Source organism: Sinocyclocheilus anshuiensis, unplaced genomic scaffold (assembly GCF_001515605.1).
Source record: "Sinocyclocheilus anshuiensis isolate Anshui unplaced genomic scaffold, SAMN03320099.WGS_v1.1 scaffold553, whole genome shotgun sequence".
In the NCBI taxonomy this organism is placed as follows: domain Eukaryota; kingdom Metazoa; phylum Chordata; class Actinopteri; order Cypriniformes; family Cyprinidae; genus Sinocyclocheilus; species Sinocyclocheilus anshuiensis.
In genome coordinates this window covers 2,592,217-2,598,851 of record NW_015539821.1, presented here as the reverse complement: position 1 = coordinate 2,598,851, position 6,635 = coordinate 2,592,217, and the positions used below count along the sequence as shown (strand labels likewise).

Sequence of the window (6,635 nt, the reverse complement as noted above, 5' to 3'; positions counted from 1 at the left end):
ATAAACACATTTCATTACACCAAATACACAAAATAATGTTCTTTTTAGCAACATCATATGACCCCTTTAAAAGAAGTTCACTCCCATCTTCTTACATTTTTTGCCTATTCCACTGCCCGCGTCGCATCTTTGTCAAACCAAAAGCGCTGTGTGAATGACGCCTAGCGCTAAATTTATGGTCCTTCACAGAGCGCGTCACACGTGAGCGGTTAATCACGTGCGCCGACATGCGGTTGGATCGTTCTTTTCTCTTTACTGTTATCACCGGCATATTGTCAAAGTGTCTTATTCTAACATTTGGTAATATTTCTATTCAAAATCGAGATTCCTCGATTCGTGGCAATCGTGGCAAAACAATAAATTCTAATTAATCGATAAAATCGGGAAAATCGCCCAGCCTTAAGTACAGACTTGCATTCTGATAACTGATCTCAATAAATTGATTATAAGTATTATATTCTCAATACTACAGATCAATTTTTCCTCCCATGTTTTAAACTAGCGTGCCCCTTTCAACACCACGACTCAGCAACTCGTGTATCATTCTAGAATTCATCTAATTTCTCACTTGTAAACAAGAGTTCACTTGATCATTCAAGTGCTTGGAATAAGCAATTATGTTCCCAACTCCACTTGAAGGGCACAATAGCAACTAAACACCCAGGAGTTAGACATTAGCATGTTGCTAAACTAACAACACAATAGCCACAAATACATAACATTTATTAGGTAAAAAGCCAATTTTTAAATAAAATGAACTATTTTGTATCAAAAATTACATACATAACTATACTTGTGATCAACATTTGTCTTGCTTTGTCCGCAATCATGGATTTGTGTGCTGAGCATGTGCATTGTGGGATAGCCTTATCTGTGCATATCTATGATGCTAATTTAGTGAATTCAACTGCCTTTTAGGCCTTTAAGAACAGAGAGATGGAATCCAACAAAACATCTTGTAAATTCAAAATGAAATCAGTACTCTGAGAATTCAGTGACTCATAGCAACTCAGTCTTTGGGAACTGAAGAAAGAACGTTTTATAGATATTGGTTAGGACTGCAACCAGGCATTGCAGCATTCCACACCACAAACAGAATGCCACCACGCAAGCCCCCTTATAAAACAAACTCTGAAACAGTAATGAAAAAGCATTACATAAAGTCTAAACTATGGAACAGCCAAATGACAATAGAACACTAAAAATTGTTAGCAGACAATGGGTGCACTGTGGGTACTACACTACTGAACGTGAGTTAATTAAACAAGACACATACAAACCAACCACATTTTGATTAGTCCCATTAAATATAGCAATTACTCATGCTAAAAAAAAAAAACACTGGCCAATTGTGTTTGAATTGGCCTGACACTGTGTTATCAGCCACTAATATACCATGGCCTTGGTTTGCACTGCAAGGATTAGCTTTCATATACAGTAATGAAGTAGGTTTTGCTCCATTTACAAAGAAAAGAACATATTTGTTGACTCACCTATTCAGACTGTAGAAAAATCCTTTCAATTCACTTGATGTCATTGTCAACTGGACACAAGTAAGCTGATGACCAGCACTCGGTATTATATGTGCATGAAAGTGCATTACAAATAAGGTAATTAACTAATTTATAAGAGTGTGTGTGCATGTGTGACTGTGTTTAATGTGCATCCAGGGTATATGACAGATTGAAGGAGGTGGCTGTCGTGAGCAGATAAGGTAGGTCTATTTACACAGTAAGCATGTAAACAGGTTTGGCTCCACTTTTATCGAGCACTGATTAAGCTCTTCATGAAGCAAATTACAGCCTGGAGAATGAAGCCTTCGAGCAACAATGTTTAATTATATCTGACTCATCAAGGACATCAATGAGGCACTCGATGACTAGTATTCATCTTCATCTCTCTGACCAGCACTCATTGGGTTCCTCAGTCGAATGAGAGGCATTAATAGGTTCATTTCAAAGGAGGCGGAAGCTCTTTTATTATTTTCTTCTCCTACTTCAATAGTTGCAGAATGTAATTACTTTTGAGTTGAAGCTAAAAGGGCTAAAAAACGACTTTCAAAATTTCATTTCAAATGTGCCATCACTCCACCAGCAACAGTAGTCATTTCTTTCAAATTTTCAATACAGTCTTTTGTGTCTTTACACTCTAGGTTCACCCACGTTTCATTTTTATATGGAACCACAAACATCTTATCAATAGCACATTAAATGAGACTTCATTTTTATTTGACTTATAATTTATAGTGTTACATCACAGAAATGGATGTGCTTGGACGCACAGCCAGTGAAACTATCTTGCCGTGAAGCCTCACAGGGAAGAAAACAGATATCATACAGTCCAGCAATTCCCTGAAAACTTAAAACTTTAACAAGCATCTCAAAAGCAAACAGGCCCTTGTGTTGAAATATGTCATTTAACTGATATTCTTATGTCAGAATGACAGCAAATTATATTCTCTTGGCTTTTCTCTCAAAAACATTTTTGATGTGCATGACACAAACAAAATAAACACATCAAGAGAAAATTTCCACACACACCTTGGCAGAATATCACAGAATGCACGCTGACAATACCCCAAATGCCCACAGCAAAACAATAACAGGCTGTAAGTCAGGTTTTAGCAAAAAGATACATCAACATGTTTATTTGTCCTTTGAATTAGCAAATGGGAATAACTGCGACAAAGTCCTTTGTAATAGACACAGACCGATAAATGGTTCCGATATTTTGTAACCGATATTCATTATTCGCATTTACAAACTTAGGCTAATTGGTTATCGGTTCTTTATTTTTGGGCTACTGATAAATGGCACTATTTGCTCAGTATCTAAAAAACAGCACAGAAAATGGCATGCACAGGTAAAAAAGAACGTAAAATATTATTTTTGGATAAATAAGCAGCAATTTTAAAAGCCATTCATTCTCAAGTAATTTTCATTATTCGCATTTACAAACTTAGGCTAATTGGTTATCGGTTCTTTCTTTTTGGGCTACTGATAAATGGCACTATTTGCTCAGTATCTAAAAAACAGCACAGAAAATGGCATGCACAGGTAAAAAAGAACGTAAAATATTATTTTTTGGATAAATAAGCATTAATTTTAAAAGCCATTCATTCTCAAGTAATTTGTAGCTTATGAAGCAGCAAAATTATTACAAACAATAATGAAAATTTGTGAACATTTAGATCTCAAAACAATAATGATTATTATTTATCAAAAATTCATAATAAATATATCCATATTTTGTATTCTAATCAACATTACTGTCTAAAATTAAAAATCAGTTATGTATAAAATTAATCGAACACTTAAATATAAAAATAATCGTTATCGGTCAAATAAAAGCAACATCTGTCAATCTCTGCTACAAATAAATAAATAATCCCATTCCACCACATACATGTGCAACAGTCACTTAAAAGCCTAACACAAACTAAAAATAAACGACAAAACGCATTTCAAGAGGCATTTAAACATTTTGACAGGTCTCTCCCCTACCTACTGTACTGACTGTAGAGAATTTTATGGTCTCAAGGAAACTGTAAACATTACAACTTTGCAAACAATAGCACTGATTTGTCTTCAATCTATAAGCAATCTCCTAGTACATACCTAGTTCTTCAAACATGTCACGCAACACTCTAGTCCTCATGCATTGCATCGCTTAAGGCTGAAGGCGAGATGTTCCTGCATCTGCCGGACTGCCACATTGCAACTGAAGTCAACGCCAAACCAGTGTGCTCGTGTGTTTCCAGAGAAAGCAAATAGCCCTACACTCCGCGCATGCAACGCAGCACTCATCACACATCCCCTTACCGTTTGAAATGCCCACTTTCTGAGCGGTCGCGAAAATCCGAATCAACTGAACGCCACGGAAAGAACTTTGATGTCTCGTGAGCGCATCATGCGCCGCTCGCGCTGCTCCGCCATCTTCAGCGCGCAAGTTCGAATGAGCGAGAGCAGCGGACGGGCGCGAGGGCGGGGAGGGTTCTTTACAAAACAGCCCGAAGTTCTGAGCTCCTCCATCCATGCACTACACCCCTGTCGTGGTGTGCTACCTACTAGTTATTTTTGCTGATTGATAAGGTGATTTTTGAATGAAACATTCTATCAGATGAATAATGTGTTTAGGTGATAAATTAAAAACAAATTAATTAATAAAAAATGTAAATAAATTAATGAATGAATATAATAAATATTATTGTTATTATTGATAACATATTGATATTTGTATTAATAAAACGATTATATATATATATATATATATATATATATATATAAATAATGGTATATATTACTTGATGATTATGTTAATAAATTATGTAGCCTACACTCTTAAAATAAAGGTGCTTCACGATGCCATAGAAGAACATTTTTGTCTAAATGGTTCCATAAAGAACTTTTAACATCTGAAGAACCTTTCTGTTTCACAAAAGGTTCCCTTTCATGGGAACTTCGAACTGCGTCCTCTAGGGGTCGCTATGGGAAACCTAGAGGACGCAGTGTCTCGTTCCCTACTCAGGGAACCATGGTTACATAAGTAACCTGAGACGTTCTTTGTGGTGAAAGAAGGTTCTTCAGATTGCAAAAAGGTAAGAAAGAAATGGTTCTTTAAAGAACCTTTGACTGAATGGTTCTTTGTGGAACCAAAAATGGTTCTTCTATGGCATCGCTTGCAGAACCTTTTGAAGCACCTTTATTTTTAAGAGTGTACTCTTAAAAAAAGATATTTGTCGAATCAGATGCTGTCTATAATAAGCAATGCCACCTGCAGACCAATCACCAAGTACAAAATCATGGTTCATAGCTGTGATAACTAAATCAAAATGTGCAAAATAAATACATTTTTAAAAAGTTGTTTGATTTTTCTTAAAATCTATAGAAAAATAACCATATTAACCTGGCATCAGCTATTCATTGTTAGCGTCATTTTTAGTAAAAAAATGTTTATGAAGGACATAGGTACAGTTTATAAATAAAACATATTATTAATAATAAATATATATTTTACATCAAGTTCTTATGTGTAACAAACAAAAAAAGAGAGTAAAAATGATGGCTATATAACCCTAGTTTTCTGCCAAAATAGTATTTACCGTCATGTAAATTTTGGTGACATACAGTAAATTTGGATTACAGTAGAAACCAAAGTTAAAACTCATATTTCTTTATGGTAAAGATTATTTTATCATTTATTTTATCAACATTTATTTTGTGGAAATTTTGTAGCATGTTATTTTTGCAGCACAAAACAGTTCAGTGGTAGAATGTCTTATCACAATTAAATTCTAACTATAATCCATTTCAAATTTATCAAATCATTTTCAAAAATGTATTTCTAATAAATATAAATAATAAAACCATGTGAACATGTGAATGCCACAAGAAGAGGTCACTTTATTTTGGCACTTGTCACACATTAAAATATTCAAAGCTTTTTTACAGAAAATCAAAGACTTGGTAATGACTGAGAACATCAACATACTAACAGATGCTTGCATGACATGCAACAGACATCAGCCCTCTCCAGTGTGTCGGGGAGATGAGCTCTTTATCACGGCCCTTGATGAAGAGTCCCAAAGCTCTGATGCAGTGATTGGCCACTTTAAACAGTCTTCTGTGTAGTTTACTTTTAGAATGGCTTTTGAAGATCTAAGCAGGCACCATCCAAAACACAGAAAGAAGCGAGTCTTTAGAGAGGAGGAGCACTCAGTACAGTCCAGTTTGCATTTAATACATCTCCAAAATGAACCTACAAGACCTACTAAGCAAAAAAAAAAAAAAAGTAGTGATTTGAGATCTAAACCAAACCACTCTTTTTTTTCTTGCGAATCCATGATGAATGTGTAGGACTAATGGTTTTTATAGCAATATAATGCTGTAGAAATATGCAGGCCCATCGGAAGGCATAGCTCCACTTACATTAAGAATACATGAATAATATATGCCTGTTAACTAATTTAGCAGGCAATTCCATATTATTAGAAGAATCTGTAAGACAATATGCACTGATTATAAAGCAGGCTGAATATAACTTTCTAATGTTAAGAACTGGCTTTCATTTCAGATCTTGCAGTAAATTGAGTCAGTGTTTTAGGGTGTGATTCTTATTTGTTGCACCCATAAAAATGGACATTTATGCCCATACGAAAATAGCAGCCAATGAGATATACCTGACAAGATAATCACTTAGACTTTTTAAATGTCATACTACTTTCACCTCAGCCATTTATATTTTACACAAATGGAAATCGTTCAAGTCCAAATGTGCAATCAATAAAATTGGCCTTACAAATTTGAATGTATTTGACACTTGGCTTTTACATTCTCAGCCATGCATCATCATCTTAGATGCCTATTGCCTTTTTAATGACCAATTTTAAAGAGCCCTTGTTATTTACGTTTTTCTTTCTTCTACAAAAAATCTGCCATTATTTGCATGAATATCACTGAAATTCTATTCTGTAATGAAGAAAGAGTCAAAAGGGGGTTAAAATATGAAACAGACTGAAGAATCTTTTTCTAGATACAGCTAGATCAGGGCCCGTATTCACAAAACATCTTAAGGCTAAAAGTAGCTCATAACTCGCCGATTTATGAGTAGTGAAGAGGACTCCTAAGTCACTAAGA

At 35.0% G+C, this 6,635-nt stretch overlaps 1 protein-coding gene across 3 annotated transcripts in view; it reads right to left on the bottom strand.

The window, feature by feature from the left end:
• Positions 1-3,947, bottom strand: part of LOC107684097 (bifunctional heparan sulfate N-deacetylase/N-sulfotransferase 2-like) — a 66,985-nt gene extending 63,038 nt beyond the window's left edge. For all 3 annotated transcript variants that reach the window (XM_016480277.1, XM_016480279.1, XM_016480278.1), the window contains exon 1: positions 3,822-3,947. The gene's annotated coding sequence lies outside the window, so the exon portion shown is untranslated. The remainder of the gene's footprint in view (positions 1-3,821) is intronic.
• Positions 3,948-6,635: the final 2,688 nt, after the last annotated feature.